The 14,994-nt window shown below is 52.7% G+C and overlaps 1 protein-coding gene across 4 annotated transcripts in view; it reads right to left on the reverse strand.

Moving 5' to 3' along the window:
- Positions 1-13,918, reverse strand: part of ZNF385C (zinc finger protein 385C) — a 51,290-nt gene extending 37,372 nt beyond the window's left edge. Inside the window, exon 1 of one of the 4 annotated variants that reach the window (XM_019667075.1) lies at positions 13,903-13,918. The gene's annotated coding sequence lies outside the window, so the exon portion shown is untranslated. Of the gene's footprint in view, positions 1-4,096; positions 4,129-6,802; positions 6,819-6,858; positions 6,892-13,902 lie in introns of those variants that run through there. The other 3 variants (XM_019667071.1, XM_019667074.1, XM_019667073.1) reach the window with 3 other exon arrangements.
- Positions 13,919-14,994: the final 1,076 nt, after the last annotated feature.

Genomic DNA, 14,994 nt, shown 5'->3' on the forward strand with positions numbered 1-14,994 from the left:
GCGAGTCCCAAAGAAAGGGGACAGAAACGTTTTTTTTTTGTATCCAGAGAGGATGTATCAGTTCTGCTCACCCACCTCCTGCCCCAGGCCGGCCTCATGAGGACCAGGCCTTCTAGAGAGGAGGTCCCACAGTGGGGAGCCCTGGCAATGCTACCCAGTCTCCCAGCACTTCTTCCTGGTCTTCACACCCACCAACTCACTCCTATCTTGAGGGCTCTGCCCCTGTTGGTCCCTCCCCCTGACCTTCACAAGGCTGTTTACTTGTCACTAGGGCCACAGCTCCAAAGTCACCTCCTCAGGCCTGGTTTCCCCAACCCCATTATTCTTTGTCCCAGCCCCTGGTTAATTTCCCTCTTAGCACTTCTGCCAAGACGTAATTCTTTTGCTTGGATACTTACCTGTCTCCCTCACGAGAGCAAGGCATTTGTTTCCCAGACACCCAAAGCACCAGCACAAAGCTTGATGCATACCTAATAGAAGCTCCATGAATAATTGTTGAATGAATGCACGGATTCATTTCCACTCTAAAGGTAAATCCACATTAAATAGTGTACTATAAAGGGCGAATTGTATGGTATGTGACCTATATCTCAATAAAGCAGTTAGTGAAAAATCAGCCAATCAATCTAGGGTGGGGATGACAGTCCTGGTACTCCTGAGTAACTGGCCACCCATCCTCTAACTTAAGCAGGGCACCCATCCTCTAACTTAATCCAGTCAGACCTCTCTCCCTCACAGTCCATATCCTGTGTCTGTCCATGGAGAATTGCAGTTGCTCAGACTTGGAAGGGATCTTAGAGGTCATCCTGTCCTTTTTGTAACTTGTCTCTGACTTTACCCTCTGGCCTCGGCTTGAACATGCTGACAATGAGGAGCTTGCTGTCTCCAGAGACAGCCCACTCCATTGTTGGATAGTTCTCCATGATAGACATCTCATCACTATCTCCATGATAGACATCTCATCACTATGGGAGGTTGAAAGCTGCTTTCCTATAATGCCATGCACTGGCTCTAGATCTGCTCCCCGGTCATTTGGGAAAAGGACACTCCACCTTCCACAGCCAGCTAAACACGGCTGGCAGCTTCTTCCAAAGAGCTCTCTCCTCAACTCTTCTTCCCCTTCCCCAAGGCCACCTCCTCCAGGAAGGCCCTCCTCTGAGCTCCCAGGACACCTTATGTGGGTCACTAACATTGTACTTATCACACTGTATTGAACTGTCTCTCCCAAACCCTGCCCTGGCCACCCCACTGCACTGAGTGGGTTAATTCTGCCCAGTTCCTTGCATGGAGACCAACTCACCTGAACTAAACAACCTAATAAAAATTTGTTGACTAAATGGCTTGTAGGTGTTTTATTATTCCCGTCACATCCCCCTCAATTTATTTAAGCTCTCAATGTCCTCCTTAGAACAGAAAAAGGGAGAAAATCACTTTCCCCCATCCTCACCCCTGTCCTTTATTACGTCGTCCACCCCTTAACTTTTCTGCACTCTTGAGTCACACAGCTGAGGGTCCATGAAACCCCCCAGGTCTATTTTCATGTGATACGTTGTTGAGTTTAGCCTCCCCATCTAGTCTAGAGAGTGATTTCTTGAACTGTGAGCACCAGACCTTATGTTAAGCTTGCTGGCTCTCCCAGTTGCCCAGCCTGTTGAAATCATTCAGCAGGACCACAGGTGTCAGCTTAATGCCACCACAAAGACGTGGCTTTACCTAGATACCTAGGAATAACACACTCCTAAACTCCAACCCTGCACACAGATAAAACACTGCCCTTCGTTGTAGGCTGTCTGTATCCCAGGCCCTTCCCACACCTTTATCAATCCATTTTATCTTTCCAATAGCTCTGAAAGGCGGTATTCCTCTCCTCACTTTGAGGGCTAAGGAAAGGGAGGCTCTGAGAGATTAGTTTACCTGCCCGAGGTCACACAGCTAGAAAGGGGTGGAGTTGAACCCCATTTGGTTGACTCCAAGACTCTAGGCTCTCTTTCTTCTATGTCATGGTGCCTCTAAAGGCCTTATCTCAACGTGCCCTGTGATTTTTTTTTCCCTATAAAGGTGGTCTTAGGAGGAAGAACAAAGAAAACCTCTCCCTAGTAACGAGAGCTAAAGGTGCCATGTGGTGCTGATGCCCCTTGCCCACCTACCACTCATCTGAGGAGGAATTCAGGCCATTCGTTATTGCCCTCTTCCTGGCCAGAAAATCACCCTTAGTCTAAATAAAGCCACCGAGTCTCTAGCTGGGCCACTCAGTTCATACTGCTGCCCAGTCTCATCCCATTATCTCCTCTTCCTTTGTTTTGTCTGTGATAAATCCCCAGCCTGGCACACTGAAGGCCACCAATACAAACTGCTGGGTTTGAGGAATGAACCAACTCTCACTGTGGGTGTGAGAAATGGAAAGGGCTGTGTGGGCTTCGGCAAGTTGCTTTCCCTCTCTGAGCTTCGGTTTCCTTATCTGTAAAATGAGGCAGTTAATACATAAAAACATTGCCGAGGGTGATGTGAGATCATCTCTGACATAATATAGGCCCAATGAATAATACGGGCATCATTCATGAGGTATTATAGTCTCCACTTTAGAGACAGGGAAACTGAGGTTCAGAGAGGTAGAGGGACTTTGTAGCCCATATTACCAGCTTGGAAGTGGCCCATACAGAACAGAAGCCCAGGTGAGTCTGGCTTTAAGGCTGCGCCCTTTTCCCTGCCCCAGGGCACCTTCCATGCTTGCCCAGTAAATATAATTTCTACCACAAAAAACATGAGACGGTCGTATTAATCATTCATACTGATAACACCAAGGGCCCCGCTGAGGTAAGGCTTGTAGCAAAGGGGCTTAGGCAAGGAGCCATAGATCCCTGACTGGCCAGCAGCTTCTAGTCTTCTCATAGCCTGGACTAGGGTGGGGTGACAGCATAATTCTGGGCGCCTGGGTTCCAGGCAGGTGGGAGAAGTCCCAACCTCAAGTTGTTCTGCCCTGGCCATCACGCGTCCTTTCCATCCCCACTGAAAGGGCACAATCACGAATGGCTTGAACAAGTCCACCATGCTCCCTCCCCCCTTGGGCCAGCCTTTTGCCTCCTAAAATAGCCCAGAGCTACCATGTGCCCAGGGCGGCTCCTCACCCATTGCAAATCCCCCTGAAATTAAATCCCCGTCCTGCCTCAAGCAGAACGGCACCACCTCCTGCCGCCGCTGGGCTCCAGGGCTGGCCAGGCTCCCCCCAATGGAAACTGGGACAGTTGTCCTTCACGGTGACCGAGACATAAATCCCCAAATAATGAGACAGGCACTCTAAACACAGAACCAGACACGGTGCTAATTGGTTTACGCTGGGCAGGCATGATGTGGAGACAACAGCAACGGGCCTCGGTTTCCCAGCCAGTCAAATGGGGTGGGGGGATGCGATGACTTCCTGTGTCCCTGCCTGCGCTGTTTGTCCGTGCCCTCTGACCAGCCTCACATCCAGACCCCCATCTGAGAACAGTAACTTCTCAGATATAAAAGGAAAGTTTGGGGTCGTTGGATCCAGGCCTTGAAGTAGGGAGGCCCAAATCATTTCTAAAAACACCTTCCTTCCACTGGAAAAAAAACACACCAAACAACCAAACCAAGATTCAGTCCTTCCCAGTACGCACGAGAATGGGGGCGGGGATGCCAGGAGGGCCCAGTGCATTCTCCCGCTCCTCATGTGAGGCCTGTAATGGATTCTTGGACGAGCCAGAGGTCCTCAGTTTGCAGTAATGAGGATGAGATTATCACATTAAACTTTAAAAGTCTTTGCTCAAAAAAACCAACAGCAGCTGACACCCTTGACTCCCCCAGCTTTACCACCGTCACCCTCTCCTGGACCACGGCCAGACGAACTCCAGATAGCGGCCATGCAGAGGCTCCCCTGGGCACCGGCTAGAGGCTGGAGGGATGGACAGATGACCTCTCCCAGCCTAGCCTGCTTCTGAGTTGTGGTGAGATGGGAGGGGGAGGAGCCAGGGAGAGGGCGAGCGTGTGTCTGCAGAAGGAATTTGGAGGGCCCCATGAGAACCACAGTAATGTGGCATCAGCAAACATGCACTTACATTACAACTCTGACACTAACCTGTGGCTGGGAACACGCCCCTTTTCTCTGCAACTCAGTTTCCTCATCTGTGAAATGGGGATAATGATAACAATAACTAATAATAACTCCCCTGACCCCAGGCTGACAGCTGAGAAGATTAAATACCCTGCAAGCTGCACAAAGCCATTGTGATGTGACGGATGACATTGTTAGCTACAACAGGAGGAACACTGATAAGACTGCAGAAAGAACTTCCTCTCAGCTGTGCACTGGAAACCAATGGGGCAAAAAGAAAAGGAAGACTAATGGGACTGGGTGGAACTCCAAAAACCTCACCAATGAACCCCAGTCCCAGCCCAAGGTGTCCATCCCATGTCCAGACTAAACCACTCCCGTCCTGCCCATCAGCCTGTCTCCAATGCTGCTAGCCTGTCCTCAATCTTTCTCAGCCCAGAGCTGTATCCAAGTTGTATTTGTTGCCAGTGCAACGGAAATTATGTCAACCTCCTCACCCAGCTTGGCAGAGCTGTCTGGGTTGTGTAGGAGAGGCCAGAGCTGGAGGACAGGAAGCTGGGAACCGGGGTGCCCACAGCAGGGGTGGCCCTCTCCTCAGAATATTAGCTGCAAAAGCAGCAGTCCAGAAGGCAGTCAGTTTACTGGGGGGACTTCCCCATAGTGCCTCATGGAAGGGACAGAAAAGGCTGAGGGCCCAGGGATCCTCACTGGGACCTTGGCTACCTTCCCTCTTACTTAAAGAAAGAGCTACATTCAGAAGAGGCTGGGAGAGGCCCTGACTACCAGCCAGGATCAACCCTGTGGAAATTAAGATCTTCGAGTCTCCCTGACCCACCGTTCATTTCCCGATGCTTTTAGTTTGTCCAGCAGAATCCTCCCACCATAGTCCACCCCGACAGACCTTGGGGTCCCTTCCCCTGCCCCAGCATGAGAAACTGAACCTAACCCATCCTCACCTCAGAAAGATGGAGGCAGAGGGAGGCTGAGGATGACCCTGAAAATCCAGGGTCACCTGGGGCAGGAGGAAGGGGAGAGCCTCCAAGCCCACTGGCTGAGGGAGATGATGGGGTGGCCAAGGTCCCCCTTACTGGCCAGGGAGCAGCTGCTGACCACATCAAGGAGTCCTCCTCTCAAATCGGTCCAGCGGGTAGAAGCACACAGCAGTTGCAGGCCATGAAGGAGGCCTTTCATAACCAACTGAAAGGTTCCAAGAAAGGCCCCAAGGATGGGCTGTTTCACATGGCTCATGTCCCCCCCTCATCCCCCACCCCCAGGGGCCCTTTGTCCAGCTTCCAGGCTCCCCGGGCTGGGAGGCAGCTTGGGGCCCAGGGTCGAGCCAGGGTTCTGGACCATCAGACTTTGGGCAAGTTGCAGCACCTCTCTGATCTGTAACATAGGCCCAGTAGTATCTACCTCACAGGTTAGGAGAATTAAGAGACGCTATCCGGAGAGTGTCTCCCTTTGTGGCTGGCACACAGTAGAGGCTCAGTAAAATCACTGAATAAACATTTGTTGAACACCAACCTACTATATGCCAGGCCCTCCATTCTATGCCCTGGGATCCAGCAGTGAACAACGGTCCTGAGGAGTCCTCATAAAGCCTGCAATCTAGGAGCGATGGGCACACTAATAAGCAGATAAACACAAGGTCAGGGAGGATGAGTACGCAGGAAAGGCCTCTCTGAGGAGGAGACAGTTCAGCCTAAACCTGGCTAATATGAAGGACAGGCCCACCTGAGGGTCCTCAACTGTGGCGGCTCTCTGGAATTGCCTGGCACCTTGGAAACCTTCAGATGCCTGACCCCCTCCCCAGAGATTCTGCTGGGATTGGTCCAGGGTGCAACCTGGGCATGGGGGCTTTTAATTTCTGCCCAGGTGATTCTGATGTGCACCCACGGGTGAGAACCCCGCCCCCTGCAGTACTGCCAAGTGATGGCAACACGAGCAGCACCTGGGGAGCTTGTCGGGCACCCTGGGCTGGGCCCCAACCCCAGGAGCTCCGATTCAGGGTAGGGAGAGGCCCAGCATCTGCCTTTGCAACAAGTGCCCAGGTGATTCTGAAGCGTAGACACGTCTAGAGGTGTGTAGGAGAGCACATCCCAGCCACGCCCACAGAAACCACCTGCTGCTTCAGTACCACTGTCCCACCTCCTCACCCTCAGCCTGAGAGGTCCCGCCTCCTTTCTCAGCCAGTCTAGTCCTGTGCATGTGCCGAGGCTTAATCCTGAAACCTGAAGGTCCCCCGCTGTGGGCTGGGGCTGTTTCCCCACCAGCCTCAGCCCCTTAGCTGAGACCCCCTGCCATTCAGTTCCATGTCCATGCTTTGTGTCTGCTGAGTCCCTGAGCTCCTGGGGATGGGGCTCGCTCCTCCAAGTATGTGGCACCAAGCCTGGCACCCCACAGCGAATGACTGGTCCTTGTTAAAGGAATAATACCAAATCTGCCCCAGCCTTCCCTGGCACAGCTGCCACACCTGGGCCAAAGATGCCAGGATTGTGACCTACTTCTCCAGTGACCCCTGCTCCACCCTCTTCTCCTGCCCTGGGTCTCTGGTCCTGGGCCTCCTCTCCCTCCCACGGCACTCTTAGCCCTGCCCTAGGGGTCAGGCCCTGGGATGGGAGACATTGCACAGTTATGTTCCCAAGACAGAGCCGCTCCATCATACCCCTCCCTCCCTGCTGAAGAATCAGGTCCCACCCCCTTCAGAAGCCTGGCCTAAGGGATGCCCACCCCTTCCTTAAGGGAAGCACCGTAGTGTACCCATACTGCCCCGGTTCAAATCCTACCTCTGCCACTTCCTGTGTGACCTTGGCCACCTCTGTGCCTCAGTTTCCCCATCTGTAAAATAAGGATAAATAGTACCTCTCTTAGAGGGTCATTACTGGGGTTAAATGAATCAATATATGTAAAGTGTTTAACAAACAAGTACAAGGTAAACAAATAGGTGGTTGTTAAATCATGTTTAAAAATATATGATTCTAGGAAGGTGATGCTTTAGTCAGTCAACCAAGACAATGCACCAGGTCTGGGAGGCTGGGATTAAGATTCCATGTCACAGGTGAGGAGACTGAGGATCAAGGAGAGGAAGTAACTTGCCCCAGATGACACTCAAACCTCGGGTCTTGAAGTGTCAGGCTGTCTCTCTTCGAGTCCTCCCAGGCCCATCTCCCTCACTCCTCAGGCTCCTGGCCTGGCCTAGATGGGCTCTGCGCCCTGCACGCACTGACAGAGGCCTCTTTGTACCCCTGCTCAGGGTCACACCCTGAGCTTGGAGCCAGGGGCCGGACAAGCACCCTGTGTCTGCGTCTGTTTCCCCGCCAGGTCTGCGGCCACTCTGGCTGCGCCAGCCACGTGCTCTGGATGGGCAGATCCAAGGGCCATACCCCCTATGCCTTCCAGCCCCCAACCCCAACCTCCGCTGGGCATCCCTGACCCTCCCTCGGCCGCATTCAGTCAGGAGACAGACTGGGAGGGAGCCCCAAGGAAAACACCCCAGTTCTTGGTCTCCACCCTGTGCAAACTCCAGGGGCCAGACTCTGAGGTGTTTGGGGCCTTGCAGGAAGGGAGCTGAGGGTGTGGGGAATGACATCGAGGTCTCTCTGGGCACGTAGGAAGAGCTGTGCTGGATCCTGGGGAGTGGGCCAGTAATTACGCTGCCCTTTCTACCTCTCTAATCTGTCTTCAGTCTATTCGCTTCTCTTTACCACCTGGGTTGGCATAAGTCTCCTCAGGGTCCTCCCTGCCTCCACTTCTCCACTTCCTGCCCTCCCAGTCTATTCCCCACACGGCCAGGAAGATCCTTTGAAAAAGGCACGTCTTATCATGTCACTCTTCTGCCTAAAACCTCCAAAGGCTTCTCCTTTGCTTTAAGAGAATTTTTACTCCAGCCTGGAAGACCTGGCCCCTACCCACCTCCCCCACACTCTAAGGTAATTACCAGTAAAAGTAACACTGATGATGGTTAAAACCGGATACAAGAAAATTTGTTATTGATGAAAATGGACAGAAGCATCCAATCTTGACCACAAGTCTTTTTTTAAATTTAAATCTTCCAAAATTGGAGAGGAGTTTACCCAGTCAATTGCACAACAGCAGAGACTCGGGTCAGGAGCCTTTGATCGACACCAAATTGATCGATGAATCAAACCTCAGCAGGAAATTTATACAGAATTGATGCCAGTGAACATAATTCCCGTAAAATTAAAGTGGAATAAAAAAACAAATGGAAATTTGTTTAACTGTACCAAAGAGAAAAAAAAATTGAAAAATCTGATCAAGGAATTAAGTTAGACCAATAGCGTTCAAACTGGAAAATACTTTCTAAAAAAGTCTCCAGTGTCGGTATGTTTGGTTTAAAATGTTTGCATTCAAAACATCCTTAGGGTCAAACTGTCCAGGTCAAAATATCCTGTGCTCCTCTGATCTGTTTTTGCACCACTCCCTACCTTGCTTAGGATACTCCAGCCACACTGGGCCCTTTCTCTCCCTGGAGCACAGTAAGCTCTCCCTCTTGAAACTGGTTCTTTCTGCCTGGATCACTGTTTTCCTCCTGGGTCCTACCTCCCCTTCTCAGGGCTGATGCTGAAATATCACCTCCATGAGAAGCCTTCCCTCACTGCCCTCCTTAAGGAGATTTCCTTCATGCCTCCTTGTATTCTTTCTTATTCACCCTGTCTTAGTCCTCCTTGAATTCCCAGAGCAGGTCCTAGCAAGTATAACACATAGTAGGTGCTCAATAAATATTGGTTGAAAGAACGAATAAATCAGGGTCACTGGGGTTTACAAGGGCCTCTGAGAGAGAAAAGGGACAGTCTTCTACCTCTATCCCCCTCCCTTACTCATGACACTAAGTTCCAGAGAAGCTCATGGCAGCGGGAAAGAAAAGAGGAGGTAGTGCCAGTCCTGCTTCATATTTGCCCCTTGCCCGTCTTCCCAAGGTCTAGACCCATGTGCCAACTGGCCAGCTGCCCCACAGCTGGGCTGCCCTCCCCCCACCACACACACACACCCCGGGCCTGGCTCCCACATCTGGCGGCTGGCCAGGCTATTTGGGGAAACTTCCTGATCCCCTCTCTGGCCTCTCTGCCCCCACACCTCATCGTGCAGCACGGGAATAGCTGTCCCCAGCCTCAACCTAGGGACAGTCTCATTCCCGATTAGCACCCAGATGGCTGAAACCATCTTTAAAAGCTTCTCGCGTCCCTCTCCCCTCAGGAAGCTGCTAACTAGGGCAGCAGATCTCAGAACGAGGTCACAGAATGCTACGGCTCCTACACTCCCTTCCCAACAGAAGACAGAAGTGGGCCCAGTGAAGATGGAGGGGGGATGCAGGGAGAGCCGAGAAATGGCTGTAGCCCGAAGTTCTTTTTGCCCAAGGAGCAGCTCGGGCTCGGTCTGGGGAAAAGGCCTGGCTGTGGGGAGTGAGGAGACTTGGGTTCAAGTCCAGTCTCTGCCTGAATGGAGATTTTGCTACCTCTCCAGGTGCTTACAGGGCAGGAAGAGACAGTTCTGTATATGGTATAGCACTATACAAACTCCAGAGATGGAAAGACCCTTGAGGTACCAGAGCGATCCTTCTGGGATGGATCCTGGGAGGGGCCCCAAACCCATTAGGGAATTATTCCTCTGCTGAAGTCTCACTCTATCGCTGGTTCAAGCCTCAGTCAACGAGAGATGTGGGCAGACTTCTCCCACATTCTGAAGACCACACGCCATGTGTTCCTCTCTGGGATTCCCCAGATGTTCCAGCTCCCAGCATTTTCCTTCCCCTAGGTGAGGGACAAGGTGGCTGTGTGCAGAAGTGTGTCTTGTACCTCCCTATCCTGCCTGTCCAACGGGAGGGGTGCAGCTGGCATCAAATGTAGGAATTGACAGACCTGAGATCAGGAAGGTAGAGAAGTCTGGGGCCTGGGGGTGTAGGAGAGGCATGTGGGAGCTCGGGGGACGGCAGTGAGGGCAATGGGAACACGGCGGGGCTGTCCTGGCCTCTTGCCTGGGCATCTGAAGTGGGGAGAAGTATCAGTGGGGTTGGTCTTCACCCCACCCAAAAACCTTAGTCAAATAAACAAATAGCCAACACAGCCGCTCCTGTGCAAGGAGCCATGGCAGCCAGGAGAGTCCTGCCGAGGTGGGGAGGCCTGGAGAGAGGGCAGGGAGGCTGTTTGAACAGGCCCCACAGCCCAGGGGCAGTTGGCGGAAATGTTTGGAACAGGGTGGGGAGCACAGTGGTGGTTTGGAGCAGGAAGCTGGGGCCTGGGGTGGGTGCGTTGAGCTTGGCTGCTTCGAGGAAAAAGAAAAGTGTCAATTCAGCCCCACTCTGGTTAACGCCTCTTCTGAGGGGGACTTCAAGTCCCCAACACCTTTCCCTTGGCTCAAAGTCAATCAGATCAACCAGACAGACAGGGGCAGTCTCCCTCGTCATCCTGAACCCCCAATCCTGCGTCCCTGGGCTTTCTCACTAAATAACATTTCAGAATCTGGAGCCGAAGCCCCCAAGATCTCAAATTCTCAGCAGAGGAACTGGGGGAGATGGGCCAACATCTGTCCTCTCCAGAGCCTGACATCCTCCCCCACTCCTTGCTTGGCACTGGAGGGGCCCAGAGTAATGGCAACCCCCATTCCCCAGATGCTTTGCCACCTTCTTCTACACTCAGAGACATCTGGCTGTCCTGTTCCCCTGGGACACCTCACAAAAGTAAGACAGGGAGAGAAGAAAGAGACACGCACTCAGACTTAGAGAGACAGAGACGGAGAGAAGTAAAGACAGACACAGAAAGATGGACTAGAGAGATGCCACACAATCAGAGACAGAGCTGAGACACAGGAGAGAGATCGAGAGTAAGGAAGGTGTGTGTGTGTGTGTGTGTGTGTGGCAGAAGGGCAGAGACACACACAGAGACTGAGAGAGAGAGAGAGAGAGAGATTGAGAAAGACAGAGACACACATACAGAGAAAAAGGAAAAGAGAAAGAAAGACACACAGAAAAAGAGAGGCTGCGAGGCAGGGAAAGAGGAGAGACATGAAATGACAAGCAGAGGAGCAGGGGAAGGGCCAAGCAGACAGCAAGCAGGAGGCACACGGTCAGACACACTTACAGGCTGGGAGGCAGAAACAGACTCACAGAACTACACAGAGAGACTTAGCACCTGGAGGCACTCCCCGCAAACTGCACCCCGCTCAATGTTCGGCACCTTGGGAGCAGAAGTGCAGAACGTTGAGTTGGGTGCAGTTTGCGGGGAGTCCCAGGAGGGCAGCACTGCTGCCTCCTGTCCCCAACACTGAGCACTGCAGGCGTCTGGCCCCTGGCCACCAGAGCTGGCGGGTAACCCAAGGTGAATGAAAAGTCACCAATGGGGGCGAGTGAGACTGGGACTGTGGTGAAGGCTCAGGGGTCTGCAAAGTGCATGTGTCAGGTTGCATCTACAGGGGGGTCCACTCCCAAGATTGCACTTAAAGCGGTGTTTAGGGGTGTGCAACTGTATACAGCACATCTGTGAGTTAGTGTAGGTGGCATGCATGCCTGGGTGTGTGAGTATCTGAGTGTGAATGTGTGTGTCCAGTTTCATCAAGCACTTCACAGCACTAATGAGGCCAAGGTGGCAGCTTTGATCCTTAAATAGCCCAATCAAAATTGAGTGAGTCAGAGATGGCCACAGAAAGGCCGCATGTCTCTCTTCGGAACAGACAGCGTGTCCGGGTGCCACAGGGTCCTCAACTACAGTCGCAACCGATGTGAGAGAGACTGAGAAAGACAGAGGCAGAGACACACATTCCCACCAGGGATGACTCCCACCGCCTGGCCAGCCGGCCCCCACACAAGGCTTCCTCTGAGAAGGGCAGCTGGAGAGATGGTGGGGCCTGGCCCTGATCTTCCTCCAGTCTAACTTCCATCCTTCTTGCTGCTGTGGCCCATTTAGCACCCTCCTTGCTCCTTGGGTCCAGTGAGTGCCTACACCCTCCCCACAGCTAAGGAGATAAGCAACCTCTCTCCTCATCTTTTCTCTCTTAAGCATCACAGGACATTTTTAAAAACTGTCCCAATTTTGGGTGGAGAATGAGGTCAGGAGGCCCAAGGGGGGGACTGCTTGTTGGTGACAGCTGACAGTCTTCATTTTACCTTGAAACTCTTTCCTGGTCCAGGGGGGCATGTCCTAAGCCCAGTTTTACAGGGGCACTGCTATATTGGGGGACAGCCAGCAGAAAGGGAATTCACCAAATAGCAGGGTCGGTCACAGGTCCTGCCGAGCCCACCCCTAACATTTGCAGGGCCTGGGGCAAGAGGACAAATGGGGCCGACATACACATGTTTACATATTTGAAAGTTTTATATCAAGCTAACGAAGTTAATTAAAATATATTGTAACATGCCACCTTGATAAATACACTTTCAGAATGACCTGGAAGACCAGGTTCCAATTTCGACTTCCCTGACTCCTGGGAGTTTTGAAGGACAATGTTATGGAGGGAGAGACAGCTCCACTCCCACCCTGGCCCCAGCCAGCACCCCCCCTTCCTACTGCCAACTCCTGCTGCACCACAAGGGACTCATATGCATGTATGTAGACACCCAGCCTCACCTCCTAGTTCCATCTTCATGCCCTGCAAACAGCTGTCCCTTAGCCATCTTCAGTCGTCCCTCAGGTCTAGGGTGCACACCTAGTGGCATAACCTGCCCTGTGGAAAACAGGCTCAGAGCAGAGGCTTGCATGAGATGGGAACAAGCTGGCGGCCATCCGGGCAGGGGCCTTCAGAGTCATAGGTATGGGGCATGTGGTCTTGAAAGGGATGAGCAGGCTCCTCCCCTTGGCGCTTCTGACTCCTCATCCCACGGGGAGGGGGATATCCCGGCCAGAGCAGAGCCCTTGAAAACGCTCAGCTAGGGCATGGACATCCCTGCCCTTGCCCAGATTTAAGGGTGCTTACTAGATCCACCCTTCCCCAGCAGCCTCCAGAGCTCAGGCCAGGAACTGAAGCTGTCATTCCATTGGAGGGCAGCTTGGACGACCCCCAAACGGGACTTTCAGTCACTTAACATTATTTATCTTCCTGGAAAAATTTAGTGCAGCTGGATCCCAACTTGTGGATTTCTGGAGGTGGGGAGGGCAGGGAGGTGATGACAACGGGGAATTAATTTTTCGGTTGGGTCTCTAAGCCAGTTTGTTCCCCGGAAGCATAGTCCCAAGTGGGCGCCTGCTGCCACTGGTCCCTGCCCTGCTGGGGCCCCTCTCCTCACCTTGGAGATAAAAACAGGGTGACTAAGAGATGAGGAGGTGAGGGGTCCTGGGCAGCCCATACAGGTCCAGCCGAGATCCAGGGACCAGCAGGGGGCAGGGGCTGGTGGGTGGTGGTGGTGAAGGGCATTGCTCTCTCTGGCCAAGTTTTAAATAAAACTTCCAACCCCCACCCCCACCCCTTGCAGATCGGCTTTGCTGTCCTACACATGAGGGGACACTTATACTTGTTGAGCCCTCACCAGGCGCCAGGCACTGTGCTAAGCGCTCTATTGCGTATTTTCACTTAATCCTTACCGCCACCCTATGAGGTGAGTGCTATTATTATCCCCATTTTACAGGTGGGAAGCAAACTCAAAGAGGTTAAGTAACTTGCCCAAGGTCACACAGTAGGTAGAGGTGATAGAATTCAAGTCTAACTGACCCCAAAGCCCCCATTCTTTCTACTATAACACGCTGCCTCCCAGAAGCAAGAAACTGGCACAGAGGCAGAAGGGATGAAGATCAGTTATGAGCAAGAACTTCCTGACAATGATAGTGTGTGGTGTAGAAGGAGACAATGGAATGGGGAAATTAAACAGACACAGGAAGTCCTCCCACCTGAGTTTGGATGTTGGTCTGTCCATAGGTTTGTGATGATCTAGAAAGTCTGTGGGGTCCCTCCTGGATCCAAGGCAGCACCCTGACCTACTTCCATTCTATAATCTTGGGTCCTCTGCTGTACCCTAACCCAGCACCAAGGCCCAAAGTCCAACTTTCCTTTGTATCTCAGAGCTCTAAGCATCACATCTGAGCTGTCAGTCAGCCCAGGACCTCCTCTTCCAGGAAGCCTTCCTTGAGGTTCTGGGAGGCAGGAACCCTTTCCTACATCCCAAATCCCAACACGGAGTGTGCAAATGCACCCTATGTCTACAATAAGGGACACTTCTGTGATCACCTCCCCCACCTGGCTCTGGAACACGGACACAGAAAAGACTTGCTCAGTCCCCAGGTCTCTGGGTTCCCCAGGAAATCTGTACGACCCCTGCTCCCTAATCCCTCCATACCTTGCGATCTGTACTCCAGTGTAAATAAATGATGCAGGTGCCCAAGAGCTCATCAGAAAACCCAGGCCCCAGCTCAGCTATGCAGTGGATCTTACCTCTTTTGCACACAGAACTATAGCCGTTCGGGCCACCCCATCACTAAGTGTGTGTGTGTCGGCGGGGTTGGGGGTGGGGTAGGGGGGCAGACAGGATGCTACTGGGGCACGCTAGTCAATGAGGTTCCTTACTTGGATCCCTGCAGTCACCACCCCCAACCTGCTCTCTTCCAGAAAACTGTGCCTATTGCCCAGCTCTGCCTTTTCCTATCCCTTGGAGCCCACCTCGGCATCAGGGATAATCAGCCAGGATCCTCTAAACTTCCCCAGAGTTTAGTCCCACCCGTTAGATGCCCTGGGTCCACGCGCAGAACCAATAGGGATGTCCTCACTGCCTCTTGGGGGTCCCCCAGTTTTGAGACGAGGTCACAGGACAGGTGGAAGGGGCTGCCTTGTTCGCCCGTACGGCCCTCGAGGTCCTCAGGGTGGACCGAACCGCGTCGCTGACTTACCTGCGGGGCAGAGACGGAGCCCGCCGCGGCCACCTGCTCTCGCTGTGCTCGAGAGCGCAGCAGCTTTGGGCTGGCCGGGGAGGGGGCGGGGCGGGACCG

The sequence above is a fragment of the Hipposideros armiger genome, unplaced genomic scaffold (assembly GCF_001890085.2).
Source record: "Hipposideros armiger isolate ML-2016 unplaced genomic scaffold, ASM189008v1 scaffold_482, whole genome shotgun sequence".
In the NCBI taxonomy this organism is placed as follows: domain Eukaryota; kingdom Metazoa; phylum Chordata; class Mammalia; order Chiroptera; family Hipposideridae; genus Hipposideros; species Hipposideros armiger.